The sequence below is a fragment of the Dama dama genome, chromosome 22 (genome assembly GCF_033118175.1).
Source record: "Dama dama isolate Ldn47 chromosome 22, ASM3311817v1, whole genome shotgun sequence".
In the NCBI taxonomy this organism is placed as follows: Eukaryota; Metazoa; Chordata; class Mammalia; order Artiodactyla; family Cervidae; genus Dama; species Dama dama.
In genome coordinates, this window is record NC_083702.1 from 3,928,681 (window position 1) to 3,943,925 (window position 15,245).

At 46.9% G+C, this 15,245-nt stretch overlaps 1 protein-coding gene across 3 annotated transcripts in view; it reads right to left on the bottom strand.

The window, feature by feature from the left end:
• Positions 1 to 15,245, bottom strand: part of PPARA (peroxisome proliferator activated receptor alpha) — a 78,916-nt gene that overhangs the window by 63,081 nt on the left and 590 nt on the right. For 2 of the 3 annotated variants that reach the window (XM_061124337.1, XM_061124338.1), the window contains exon 2: positions 14,561 to 14,686. The gene's annotated coding sequence lies outside the window, so the exon portion shown is untranslated. Of the gene's footprint in view, positions 1 to 14,560; positions 14,687 to 14,933; positions 15,060 to 15,245 lie in introns of those variants that run through there. The other variant, XM_061124339.1, reaches the window with a different exon arrangement.

Below are 15,245 nucleotides of genomic sequence, written 5' to 3' on the forward strand. Positions count from 1 at the left end.
GAACTGACCCCTTCCCAAAACTGAGCTGTCTCCTCCAGAAACACCTTACGGCCATCTGTTTATTTGGGCTACATTTAATAGAAACACTCAGGTTTGATCCCTGGGTCAGGAAGATCCTCTGGAGAAGGGCATGGCAACCCACTCCAGCATTCTCGCCTGGAGAGTCCCATGGACAGAGGAGCCTGGCGGGCTACAGTCCTCGGGGTCCCAAAGAGTCAGACACGACTGAGCGACTAAGCATGCATCCATGTTAATGTCAACGGTGGGATCAATTATCTGAGTAGAGGTCTTGTATACCTGTTTTATTAATAGGTTTATTCTTAGGTATATGACATACTCAGTCTAATTTAATCCTTAATAGAATGGATTTTATTAGAGTAATTTTTTCCAATTTTTAAATTGAAGTATAGTTGATTTATAATGTTGTGTTTATTTCTGTTGCACAGTTCATGATTCAGTTATACATATACATAATCCTGTTTTTAATATTCTTTTCCATTATGGTTATCATAAAATATTGAGTATAGGTCTGTGTGATGTACAGTAGGACCTCATTGTTTATCCGCCCTATATATAAAAGCTTATATCTGTTAACCACTATGTTCCACTCCATCCCTCCCCCTACCCCCTCCCTCTTGGCAACCACCAGCATGTTCTATTTAGTGTAGTTCAAAGTTTACAGAAAAACTTAGAAGAAAGTACAAAGAGTTCCCGTGTTCTCCCATTAGTAACATCTTGGTAGGGTCATTACCACTGAAGAGCCAATGTCAATGTACTAATTAAAGTCCATAGTTTACATCAGGGTACACTCTTTGTGTTGTACATTCTGTGGAACAAACATATAAGGATATAAATAAGCTATGGTTTTTCCAACAGTCATGTACAGATGTGAGAGTTGGACCATAAAGAAGGCTGAGTGCCAAAGCATTAATGCTTTTGAACTATGGTGCTGGAGAAGACACTTGAGAGTCCCTTGGACAGCAAGGAGATCCAACCAGTCAATCCTAAAGGAAATCAACCCTGAATGTTCATTGGAAGGACTGACGCTGAGGCTGAAGCTCCAATACTTTAGCCACCTGATGTGAAGAGCTGACTCACTGGAAAAGACCTTGATGCTGGAAAGACTGAAGGCAGGAGGAGAAGGGGGCAACAGGGGATGAGATGGTTGGATGGCATCACCGACTCGATGAACATGAGTCTGAGCAAACTCCGGGAGATAGTGAAGGACAGGGAAGCCTGGCGTGCTGCAGTCCATGGGAGGAGCTGGATACAGCTGAGCAACTGAACAACAACACGTGCTTGTTACAGTATCACGCAGAGTAGCTTCACTGACCTAAAAATCCTCTGTGCTCTGACTCATCCTTTCCTCCACCCAACCCTGAGCAACCGCTGATCTTTTTACTGTCTCCGTAGTTTTGCCTTTTCCAGAAAGTCATAGCGTTGGAATCATATAGTCTGTAGACTTTTCAGTTTGGGTCCTTCAGGTATATGATATTTTTGGTAACAGTGTCAGTGATATCACTTGTCAAAATGTTTTACAAAGAGGCGGTACCACTTCACACTCCCATCATCAGTGTGAGTGCCTGCCACACCACGTCCTCAGACTTGACACTGGCTCAGTCTTCTTAATTTATCCATTCTGGTTGGGGTTTAATATCTCTCTACTACTAACAGCAGACTTCCCTGCTGGCTCAGACAGGAAAGAATCTGCCTGCAAGGCAGGAGACCCGGGTTCAATTCCTGGGTTGGGAAGATCCCCTGGAGAAGAGAATGGCAACCCACTCCAGTATTCTTATCTGGAGAATTCCATGGACAGACGAGCTTGGTGGGCTACAGTCCATGGGGTCACAGAGAGTCGGTCACAACTGGGAGACTAACACTTCACTACTAATAGCAATATCTGCTACTATTAATTTACATTTTCCTAATGACTAACGGTATTGAACACCTTTTCTTATTCTTTTTTGCCATCCAATAACCTTTTGCTGAAGAATTTGTTCAAATATTTTGCCCACGTTTGCTTTCATTCTTAATTGGGTTGTTTGTCATCTTCCTATTGAACTGTGAGAGTTCTTTACAGATACGAGTTCTTGGTCAGAAACATGCTTTGCAAATATTTTCTCCGAGTCTGGGGCTTGTCTTTTATTTTCTTAAGTGCCTTTTGATGAGAAAAAGATTATATTTTTTAAAATTTTATTTATTTATATATGGCCATTGTGGGTCTTCATTGCTGCGTGGGTTTTTCTCTTATTGTAGCAAGCTGCGGGTGCTCCTTGTTATGGCGGGTGGGTTTCTCGCTGCAGCGGCTTCTCTTGTTGGGGAGCGCAGGCTCAGGAGTTGTGGCACACGGGCTTACTTGTTCCACAGCCTGTGGGATCTTCCCGGACCAGGGATCGAACCTGTGTCTCTTGGATTGGCAAGGGGATTGGATTCTTTACCACTGAGCCACAAGGGAAACCCAAAAGTTTATAATTTTGATGAAGTCTAATTTATTAAATTTCTTTGGTAGCCTGTAATTTTTTATTTGTATTTTGTATTTTTTTGTATTTTTATTTTTATTTTTTTTGTATTTTTTAAAATGATAATCTTTACCAACCCTGAATCACTAAGATGTACTCTGTTTCTCCTAGAAGTTTCTATAGTTTTCACTCTTAAGGTTAGGTCTATGGCCCATTTCAAGTTCTTCCTTTTTAATATGACATGATATGGGGGCTGAGATTTGTTTTTTTGCAAGTAGCTATCCAATCGTTCCAGCACAAGTTGTTGAAAAAATTATATTTTCCCACTGAAATAATTTGTCACTCTGTTCTAAATCAGTTGACCACATAGTTGGGTCTATTTCTGAACTTGCTAATCTGTGCCATTCCTTTAGTTTTCTATTTTCATAGCAATACTATATTGTCTTGATTACTGTGGCTCTATCATTCTTGAAATCAGGTAGTCTAAGTCCCTCATCTGCATTCTTCTTTTTCAAAGTTGTTTTAGCCACTTCAGGTCCATTGCATTTCCATATAACGTTAGAATCAGTTTGTCAACTTCTACAAACAGGCATGCTGAGATCTGACTTTGATCACTGAACCTGCAGATCATTTGGGAAGAACTGCCATCTTAATGATACTGAGTCTGATAACATAGGAGCATGCTGTGACTCGTCCTTTATTCAGGTCTGTCAAAATTCCTCTCAGCCACGTTTGGTAGATTTCATTGCTCAGATCTTACGCATCTTATCCAGAAGCATTTCATGCTTGTTGATGCTTGATTACTTTAAAAAAATTTTCTAGGTTATTTTAAAAAATTAATTAATCTTTGGTTGTGCTAGATCTTCATTGCTGCGAGGGCTTTTTCCAGTAGCTTCAGCACCAGTCCTTCCAATGAATATTCAGGAAGGTTGGTTGATTTCCTTTAGGATGGACTGGTTTGATCTCCTTGCTGTCCAAGGGACTCTCAAGGGTCTTCTCTAGCACCACAGTTGGAAAGCATCAGTTCTTCGGTGCTCAGCCTTCTTTATGGTCCAGCTCTCACATCCATACATGACTACTGGAAAAACTGTAGCTTTGACTAGATGGATCTTTGTCAGCAAAGTGATGTCTCTGCTTTTTAATATGCTGTCTAGGTTTGTTATAGCTTTCCTTCCAAGGAGCAAGTGTCTTCGAATTTCATGGTTGCAGTCAGGGTCTACAGTGATTTTGGAGCTCAGAAAAATCCTCCTTTCTAAGTTTGAATCTGCATCCAACATTTTATCCTTTGTACTTTCAATGTTGTGAAATACCTTAGAGAGTTCTATTAATGTGATTGGGGAAAGGGCTAGGCTCTCTTCCTGTGTGACACTTTCAACCATTTTCCTCAAGCATGTGGATAAATCACTTTCACTAAGCTCCTCTGCCTGCCCCTCTAAAGTCCTAAATAGCAGCAGTGTCCACATCCCCACTTTTGAGCCTTTAAAAAACAGAGAACCTTCTCTGGCTGAAATGAGGCAGAAGGGGAGGTGAGAGAGGTTCAGGGCATGGAAGGACCACACCCACACAGCAGGTTTGGAAAACCACACGGGGCCACGAGCCGAGGAATGTGGGCACCTCTGGTTGACAATCAGGAAGAAAACCGGCACGGAGGATGCTCAGAATGCACAGAACTGCCCATCCAAAAAGGATGGACTTTACTGCATGTAAATTACACCTCAGTAAACTTGACTTTAAAAAGACCTGAAACCCATTTCCACTGTCTGAATTTTAGAGACAGGTCGCTCAGTGGTAAAGAATCTGCCTGCCAATGCAGAAGACGCAAGAGACGGCGGTTCGATCCCTGGGTCAGGGAGATCCCCTGGAAGAGGAAATGGCAGCCCACTCCAGTATTCTTGCCTGGGAAATCCCATGGACAGAGGAGCCTGGCAGGCTACAGTCCATGGGGTCTCGAAGAGTCGGACACAACTGAGCGACTGAGCAATACAAAGAGGTGAGTCTGGTGTTAGAAGCTGACCCAACACACATCACACCCTTGGAGCAGGGCGGCCATGGAGGTTCTCCAGCATCTCCAGGTGGCAGCCCTGCTCCCACCTGCTGTAACCAAGCTCCTGACCTCCTGGGCGGGATACAGCCCTCTCTCCCTACCACCCCAGCCACAGGAGCAAGAAGCCAGGGGCCCTGGAGGCATAGACATCAGCCGTCTATGGTCCTAGGAAAGGGGCTTGTGTGTGTCTAAGGAACAGTTCACCTCATTCACTTCTATGACACCAAACAATGGCAGGCTGATGGATACCTGATCTCTGATGCTCCTGCTCCTTCAGGAAGCAACCACCCCGCTTATACGACGAGGACAGAATCACTGCTTGGCGGGCTGTTCCACTCCTCATGCTTAACCATCAGCAGAGACACCAGACCCGCAAGTGTAAGTGCGGTGCTTCCTGGAGATAGGTCATTAGGTGCGGGGTGGGAGTCTCTATGCCTCTAAGGTTTAAATCCGGCTGACCTAAGTGGGGCAGAAGGATTTCAGCTGAGCATGAACTGAAACGGGTGCGACAATGGCTTGGATCACCTATGTTCACTCGTTTCCTTTCTCCCAAGTCAGCTCCTTTAGCTCAGGGGTCCTGAACCCCTGGGCCATGGACACGTACTGCCCTGTGGCCTCTTAGGAACTGAGCCCCACAGGAGGAGGTGAGCAGTGGGCAAGTAAGTGAAGCCTTCATCTATATTCACAGCTGCTTCCCATGGCCCCCCCATCACCCCCCGATGGGACTGTCTAGTTGCAGGAGAACAAGCCCAGGGTTCCCGCTGACTTTGCATTATGGTGAGTTCTGTAATTATCTCATGACACATCACAATATAATAAAAACAGAAATGAAGTGCACAATAAATGGAACGTGCTCGAATTCTCCCCAAACCATCCCCCAGCCCCCACCCCGGGCCGTGGAAAAATTGTCTTCCATGAAACCAGAAATTGTCTTCTAACTTGCCCTGCGTCAGAAAGACTGGGGGCTGCTGCTCCAGTTGAAAGGATGTGTTAAAGACAAGTATTTCTTGAGGCGCTTGTGCAGACCCCTATTAAATCACTGCTGTCCCCCTGGCATCCTAGAGGCTCGGAGAAGGCCAGCCTTGCCCATCAGGTCCCCTGGGTTGGCTGTCATCATGCAGCACCGCCTTGCTTGGGTGCATGCAGCACCGGCCTCTCTCCTGAGCCCAGGGGTCCTGCTTGCCGTGTGATGCAGTGCTTCCTGACGGCAGGGAACGCTGCCTGCCCTCTTCCGCTGCTGCCCCCAGCACTTGGAACACTGCCTGGCCCATAGCAGGGGCTCAGGAAAGGTGTGTTGAATAAACAAATGAGCTCAGGGATGGATGACTGCAATACTCAATAAACAGCTGCAGAGGTGAAGGTAGAACATGTCCAACCAGAGAGACTCAAACCGCGGTACAGTGTCTGAGTGACAAAATTCCTGCCTGTCTCTCGGGTAGGAATCAAGGAAGGCTTCCTGAAGGAGGCGGTATTTGATTAGGCCTGGAAGGAATCTCAAACGGACGGGTAGCTGAGCTGGAGGTCACACAGCTTGTCCCGAGGCCCCTGCTGGCGCACGTTCTGGTGATTAGAGCGTGAGGCATATGTGGTTTCCTGCCCCAGAGGGTCTGCGACCCAGCTGGGGAGGGTGACTTGCACCAGGCCGCCACGATGAACACGTGATGGGCGAGCGTGCAGGCAAAAGCACGGGACGCTGCGCCAGACAGACCTGACCCGGGCAGGCAGGGTGGGAAGGTTTCCCCAGGAAAGTGATTTGCACTGAGAACTCTGGGGTAGGGGCAGGGAAGGAGGAAGGGTGAGCGGCAGGGTGAGCGAGCTTCCCTGGCACAGACGAGGAGCTGGCCGCAGAGGAAGCACGTGGGCCTCTGGGCGACAAGGCCCTGCCCTCCCGTCACCACCGGAGCCGATAAACAAGGACGAGTAAGTCCATGTCACAGCTAGAGAGCTAGTGACAAGCGAGGAAACAACAGAGCCCCAACAGCAAGGTCCTACTGCGTAGCCCAGTGCCCATGATAAACCATAATGGGGAAGAACAGGAAAACAAATCTACACGTGTGTGTGTGTAACAGTCTTACGTCCTGTACAACAGAAATTAACACAACACTCTAAATAACTATCCTTGAATAACCACTGGAAAAGTCAAAGCTTTGAGTGTATGGACCTGTGTCGGAAAAGAGATGTCTCTGCTTTCTAATACGCTGCTTAGGTTTGTCATAGCTAACCCTGACTGAATTCATTGGAAGGACCGATGCTAAAGCTCCAGTACTCTGGATGCCTGATGTGAACAGCAGACTCACTGGAAAAGACCTTGAGGCTGGGAAAGGCTGAGGGCAGGAGCAGAAGAGGGAGACAGAGGATGAGATGGTTGGATGGCGTCACCGACTCAATGGACTTGAGTCCGCACAAACTCAGGAAGATAGTGAAGGACAGGGAAGCCTGGTGTGCTGCAGTCCATGGGGTCACAGAGAGTCGGATGCGACTTTGGCGACTGAACAACAAATTCTTGAATAAAGTAAAATTTTTTGAAAAAGCCTTCTTGGGAATTCCCTGGTGGTCCAGGGTTTAGGACGCCACTTTCACCGCAAGGGGTCCAAGTTTGAACCCTGGATGGGGAGCTACAATCCCACAAGCTTCAAGGAGTAGCCAAAAGTAGTGATAATGAAAATAAAAGGCCTTCTTCCTCTGCGCCAGGTGACAGCCTCCCACTCAGAGCCCTAGCAGGCCCCACCTGCAGACAAGGGGCGCGGGTGGACGGGTGGTGTTGGTGGCCAAGAGCCGCTCAGCGGTCAGTGCTGCGCCTGCCTCCATGGCCCCACTGGGAGGCCACTTATTGGACTAGGAGGAGGACCAGGGTCAGGGAGGGGAAACGTGGGGGGCTCAGAACCGACATTCTGAGTCTGAGTCTCAGGGAGGCAGGCTGGGGCGCGCGGGACCCCCAGTCACAACAGCGATGGCAAAGTGCCGCTCTGGGGAACCTCTGCTGCCGTGGTTCAGTCTAACATCATGTCTACAAAGACAAGGGCTTCCCAGGTGGCTGAGTGCTATGGAACCCGCCTGCCAATGCAGGAGCTGTGGGTTCGATCCCTGGGTCGGGAAGATCCCCTGGAGGAGGAAATGGCAACCCACTCCAGTATTCTTGCCTGGAGAATCCCATGGACAGAGGAGCCTGGTGGGCTACAAAGAGTGTAGCCTGGGGTCTGAAAAAGTGGGACATGACTGAGCACGCACACACACACACACACACACACACACATACACACACACAGAGTACAAAGATGAAGACCTCATCTGGATGGAGGTGTTAATATCTTCGGTTGGAATATCATCTTCTCATCTCTTAAAAGTGATTTCCTTTCTAAATTTTGTTTACTAGTTTTTGTCTCTCAGAGGTCTCATTCTCAAAGAGACCGCACCAGGTCTGACATCACAAGCGGCCATGGATCTTTCTGAAACGTCTTTTAGAAAACGACTTACCCCACTACGGAAGCCCACATTTGAACTCATCCGTTCCACAGAGTTACTGAGCCCTTCCTCGGATTTGTGCCCTTTCACCAGTCCATAAACCAGTCGTGGGTTTATCTGCTTTCTTGGCTATTTTTTTCCCTTCTAGAATCTTCTTTCTCTTAAGTCCTGCGCCTCTCTTAGTATTAAAGATTATCAGCCGTCCTTGAATGTGGTTAAATATTCACTTTCACTTAGACTTCTGACCTAGACACTGAAAGCTAACTTTGCTGCCTTCAACTAAGTAAAGAGAAAGCAGCAGGAAAAAGGTCGATAATTTTTGGTTTCCAGAGTGAAAGAAAATACCCTATTTTTTTTTGTATTGATAACCTGCTAGGTACTCTTGTTTAAAATTTTTGTTTTACTGAAATATTGACCGACAGTGCTGTGTTCTGTTAGGTCCTGACATCCACACACAAGCTGGACTTGGAAAGAATCAGTCCCGTTCTTCATGGGACCCTTCCTCTCATCACCGGCCACTGTCACCCTCGGCCAGGATGGGGGCCTTCCTCTTTCCGTTCAACACACCAGCCCTGGAGGGGGGCTTCCTGCCCCCAGGCTGGGGGGGTTACAATCTTCGGTTCCCAGGCTGCACGGGTGGAGGGTGGCAGAGCCCCCCACCATTGCAGAGCCAGCATCTAGACCCACCCTTCCTCTCCCCTCCCCAGGCATGCGGGCACCCTGCCTTTTCCTCCTTGCCCAGGTCCAGAACCTTCCGGCTCTGGCTCAGACACCAGTATTTCCACCCCCACAACCTTCTGTCATCGCTGGTCCAACACATTCTTTTAACCCTGTTTGTGCTGGTTTTTTTTTCTCTCAAGCAACATCTGCCCCCAGGGCATGTGGATACTCTGATGCCTTTCTCTGCACGCCTGTTCTTCTTCGAAGCCTTCTTGGTAAGAAGCCTTCTTGGTCGAGCGTCACCCCCCACAAGCTCCTGCCATGGTTTTTGCACAACTGAACTTTGTGAGTTTTTTCCCAACCGCTCCTCTCTGTCGGGACCCCTGCCTGAAGGTGGTGGATGAGCTTTACTTTTGTGGCTTGAGAAGCACTGCTCCGGAGTGCCTTTCTTCCTGGAAACGGCTCTCGAAAAGTGAGAATTCGAAGGAAAGGAGAGAAAGAAAGAGGCTGTTTCCTGAACCTGCGTGTGCTCTGGACCGATTGCTGTTAACGGTCAGGGGGACACTGCAGAGATGGGGCTGGAGTCCCCTTGCCTAGAGGTGGGGATAGATTCTGCAACAGGTTTCAAGGTGGGAAAGAAAAGGTGATCATAATATTCAGGCAAGATATACCCCCCACAAGTCCTAAAGTCCAAGGATATTGTTAACACATCTAATACTACCTTTTTGTTTGGACTATAAATAACTTCAGTACACCAAGAGATGCTTCTATTTAAACCAAATTTCAAATTGCTCTGAACCATTTTCCTTTTATACGTCACTCCTGTTAATCCCATCCCCAATACACAGATAGAAAATCAGAAATAAAGTGAGTGGATAGAGAATAAGACAATAACCCACTTGTCAAACTGTCCCAAAAAATGAACCAAAATGAGATTACCAATTAGAATTTATCAAATTGATTCACAATCCTTGACAGAGGGAACATACGTTCTTCATGCTGGCAGCCTAATAGATGTCAACTTGTCCAAGAAGGAACACTGCCTGAAAATGCTTCTGAGATTTTTTTTTGGTTAAAAAAAATCCCATTTAACATACAGGTAATAGAAGAAAACTTGATTTCAGGTCATCAAGATCTGATTGTCACTTGAGTCCTCTGTTTAGCCACATTGCTTCACTGTAAATATGTACTTAAATACACAGCAGGCTAACAATTTCTTAGAACATTTCAGAAAGGGCCATGGCCACGTGTCAGCCTCTAAATGACTTGGTCTGTGTTACTAGAACTTGGCAACCTGTCACCTCAGGGTGGTTATCACACGACCGCAGATGCACGCAGTTGCAAATAGCCTCAGGGGACTTGGTACCTTACTCACTCTTAAAAATTGGGGGGTGTGGTGGGGGGAGGAACTCTAGTATACTGTTTACTTAACTGTATTATCATTTCCAACCTTTCCTGTGAAGCTTCATAACCTTTGAGACAACTCATTCTGTCTTTGTTTTCCAAACTCCTCCTGTTTCAAGGGGATCCTTTTTCAAAGTTTACTTGTGGTCTCTGAATTAAAAGTATAAAAGAAAGTAGATCAGAAGAGAACTCACCACTCTTTTTTATTTGCAAATCTCTTTGTGTATGTGTGTGTGTGCTCAGTCGTGTCCGACTCCTTGTGGCCCCATGGACTACACACTGCCAGCCTCCACTGCCCATGGAATTTTCCAGGCAAGAATACTGGAGTGGGTTGCCATTGCCTCCTCCAGGGGATCTTTCCCACCTAGGGACGAAACCCCTGTCTCTTGTGTCTCCTGCATTGGCAGATGGATTCTTAACCACTGTGCCACCTGGGAAGCTCCACAAATCTCTTTAAATAAAGCAAAGTAAAAGCAGTCAGATGGGAACTATATTCAATCTCCTGTGATAAAACATGATGGAAAAGAATATTTTAAAAATATATATATATGTATGTGTATATATATGTGTGTATATATATATATATTTATATATAAAATTGAGTCACTCTGCGGTACAGCAGAAATTAACACAACACTAAATGAACTCTACTGCAATAAACATTTTTTAAAAATTAAAAGCCAAGCAATGAGTGTGGCATCTGAACACAGAAGACAAACCTCTGCAACGCTTTGTCTAACTTCTCCTGTGTGTCTTATCTTCACAACTGGGGAGCCAACAGGATCCTTGCCCTGTTAAATAATAGCACATATCCCAACTCACAAAGATTTAGAACACAACTCTTTCCTTCTGAGTCCGTTGTTTAGAATGAGAACGCATGATCTTGCAGAAAGAAAGAGCTGCTCAGGGCATCCCGTAGAAACCGTATTTCATGCTTAATATACCCCAAATCCGGGCTTCCCAGGTGGCACTAGTGGTAAAGAACTCTTCTGCCAATGCAGGGGACATAAGAGCCGGGGATTCAGTCCCTGGGTCAGGAAGATCCTCTGGAGGAGGAAATGGCAATTCACTCCAGTACTCTTGCCTTGAGAATCCCAAGGACGATGAGCCTGGAGGGCTGTAGACCACAGAGTCGTAGAGTCGGACTCGACTGAAGCAGCTCAGCACGCACGCCCCAGATGGAGTGATGTTATAAACAGAGTCGTCTGAATGGCGGCCGCCACCTTTGTAACACCTACGCCGCGGGAGCCACAAGTGGGAGCCCAGCAGGCGTGCAGGAGCACGCCCGGCTAGCGCAGGTGGAAGGAGGGGTTCTGGCCATCTGGGTGTGAGGGACGTTGCAAAATGTCAAGGGGAAGTCCTCCAGCAGGGGTGGGGAGGCCCCTGCTGGACTTCTGAGTCCCCCCCAACTGGCTCCCACCCACATCTGAGCACTGGTAAAGAAATCAACAAATACTCGCTGAATTCAATTCTGTTCATGTCTTAGCGGTCCAGGGAACAGGCACAGTCCTCCATTGGCGTCCTCAAGGATGGTCCCAGGCCCCCCAGAGGGCCGACACCTGCCAACCGTGCTCAAGTGCCTTAAATAGCACGCTGTACCATTTGCATACAGCCCACGCATCCTTCATAGACTTTAAATCACCTCGAGATTACCTGCAATGCCTAATACCACATGCATGCCATGTAAACAGTTGCGGATACAATGTAAATGCTATGTAAATAGCCATTGGCAGGTGGCAAATTCAAGTCTTGGTTTTTGGAACTTTCTGGAATTTTTTTCCCCTCGAATATTTTCAATCCATGGTTGGTTGAATCTGGGGATACAGAATCTGTGGATGTCGAGGTCCTACTCAGGATACCGGGCAAGCCGGGCAAAACTGTCTGTTCTCATTGAGTTAGACTCAGTGGAAGAAGACTTCATTCAGCCTGCATTTCCGGAGACCCTCCAAGGAAGAGGAACAACTGTTTTCAGGGTCTGGGGATACCAGAGTAAGGACAAATGCTAAATACATCACCATCAAAACCTGAGCACATGGATTTCCCTGGTGGTCCGGTGATTAAGACCCCACGCTCCCAGTGCAGGGGGCCCAGGTTTGATCCCTGGTTGGGCAACTACTGAGCCCGCGTGCCGTAACTGCTGAGGCCAACGCACCTCAGAGTGTGCTGCGCAAGAGAAGGCACCGGAAGGAGAAGCCTCCATGCTCCGCATTGAGAGAAAAGCCTTCACAGCAACTAAGACCCAGCTCAGCCAGGGATGAATACATAAATAAACAAAAGTTTCAAAAAAGAATAAGTAAAGAAAAAATTGTTTTAATAAAAGTGTATATGCAGGGTGGGGGACGTGCTTCTTTCCAAAAGCCTTTGAAAAATCATCCAGTGGTTAGAGCCAAAATAACACAGGTACCAGATCCGGGAAGGTGGTACAGGCGTGCTTCTTTAGACCCTGGCTGGGCGAGAGTGGCTTCTTACATGCCACAAAGAATCTTCACCTGCACTTCTTTGCCACCACTTTTGAACCTCCCAACGCTTCAAAGAGGTGGAGCGGAGCGGAGCCCCATTTTGTGATGAAAAATCAGTGTCTAGAGAGGGGGACAGAGATCCCCTGGCCCAGCGGGTGTCCCTGAAGGGACACAAGTCAAACCTCGTGATGACCTAGCACCTCCTCCACTCTGTCAGACTGCTTCTCTGACGCGACCACAAAACAAAGGCAGCTCAGTGACCAAAATAACGTATACTAGGTCTGACTTAGTAAGGAGTACACTCTCCATCTTTTGAAGCACATAAACCCTTCCCCAATACTGCTACAAGAAGATGCCAGTTAAATGTTCTAGAAGCAAAGAACGAACACCACTCCAAATAACAAGCCACCCAGACTGGGTGAGGTCTGTTCCCCACTGGACAGGTCACTGCGTGTAAGTGACAGAAATACTGGGAAGAAAAAACAGGTTCTGTGAAATCTGGCCCGCTGGGACATCAAGGGCTTTCCCTGTTTGGTTCCTAACCTTAAAACTATCTTCACACCAAGTTGGAAATTAAAATTCTTTGCCTAATTTCCCCCAACCACATGGCCTTAGAAGTGAGCTAGCCTGTTCTATGTAATTACTAAGGCAGAAGTAACAGACACAGCACATGTCTATCCTACAAACAGAAACTATGGCATTACTTGAAGTGTCTATGAAGCCTACACCAAGCCACCAAAACCAGAAATAAAAACAGAGGCCTTCAAATTCCCAAAAAGCCACATCCTCTAACTGCAGTGGAACAAAATTAGTATAAACATTCACCCCAAACGCCGGTCACTTGGAAGTTAAGACATTCTGCCATTAAGGATATATTCATTCACACACAGACAGAAAGAGGAAATGTGGCATGTTTAAAATCTGTTTACAGTAAGCAAAGAAATGTTTTAATAGAAGTTTTTAAAGATGATTACTTAATCCTTATAAAAACAGATGCTCACAGACAACACATCTGAAAAAAATCATTTAACCACAAGGTGTATGGCAAAAATAGATTCCCTTTCTGCACCGCAATTTCACCTTCTTTCAGCTCATTTTTTATATTCTGGTATAAAAATCAGCTTCATGAGCAGATTCACAGTTGCCTTCCCCTATACTAAACACAATATCCCAGGGCAGCTAAAAACTCAGTAAATATTTATAGAATATATGAATTTCAAAATGTACATCTATTAAAGAATTGGCTTAATAACTATTCTAAGCATGATGAAATATATGATATAGACACAAACACATTTATTCACATGAAAAGATTTTCCATAACCCAATGCTTAATAAAGAAGCTTATACAATAGTTTTTATAGACGAAACACATTTTTTTCTCCCCTCTCTCATGCTCTCTCCCACACACACACCATGTTTAAAAATCTGGGTACAAGTTGGACAAACAAGAGCTAGTAACAAGAATTACTTTATGATTACGAAATAACTTTTACACATCCAAGGTGTGAGGAGAGGGAAAACGTTGCTTTCTGTGATCAATTAATTTGCTGTTGCTTCCAAGTTGTATAGAAGTTTGTCAAGCTCCCCGCCTGGTCCCTCAGTGACCAGTGAACCACTCAACCTGAACCATCTCCTCCAGGGTATCACTGTCCTGGCTGATGGCAGTTCTAGACCTGGCCTACCAGCTCGGCGAGCATCTGCTTGATATTCAAATTAGAATTAAAACAGCTAAGAGGTAGCATGACTCCTGACTTGTCAGCGTCTGTATCTTAAGTGCCTGTTAAGTGAAAACATCTCTCACAGTCATATTATCTAGTTTTAAATTACGTGGAACCAGCCTGCAGTAAAGAAAGGAATTTCCTAAAGGACACTGACACAATCAAGTTTTTCAGAACTTAAAAGGGAACCTTATCCACATTTAGCTTACTTTCAGAGACATGAACATAGACATAACTGTGGCATTGCAAGGTAATAATTAACCCTCAAATTGCTAGTCTGTAGGGCAATAGAAGTAAAGACTTCAATATTTCAGTCTGGAAAAAAATGAGTAAATCAAACCTCTTATTTACCTGTGATGACAACGTCTTGGTCCTGGGCTGCTCCGGCTACAGACTGTTACTTCCCAGAGGAGGCAGGGCCCTCCTCCTCCGGCCTTGGCGGCAAGAAGGTAAAGGTTCTCCCCAACTCTCCACCACCTTGAAAGAGGAAAGTCACCGTGACCCTGCGTCTTCAACCGCTATGGTGTGGCAGGGTCGTCCCAGAAAAGCCCAGCCCCGCCTCCCTGCCCCACGCACCCCTTCCCAAGCAGCCCGGGGGAGGAGGGGACTCCCGGGTTTGGGGAGGGGCGGCGGGGCCTAGGGGTGGGCAGGCGGCTGCGAACTGCCCAGGGCGCTCCGCGAAATCCAAGGCAGTATACAAGCCCGGACTTTTCTTAGAAAGAACCTTGACGTTTGCGGCGCAGCCACCAGCCTTTAAACTTCACAAGGCAGGACAGCACGGGTGTGCCGTTGTTCCCGGTTAGACTGCGGAGCGCGTAGGGGCAGAACCAGCCCTCCGGACTTCCGCCAGGACAGCCGCGCGCAGCCGGGAACCCGGGGACACCCGCGCGCGGGCGCCCAGTCCCAGACCCGCGGGCCCCGGGCTTGGGAGGGCCGTCCCGCGGCGGAGGCTGCCCTGGGCTCGCCCGGCTCGACCCGTCCAGGTCTCCCGATGGCCCTTAGGCGCAAAGTGGGGGCAATTCCTCAAAGCTGAACT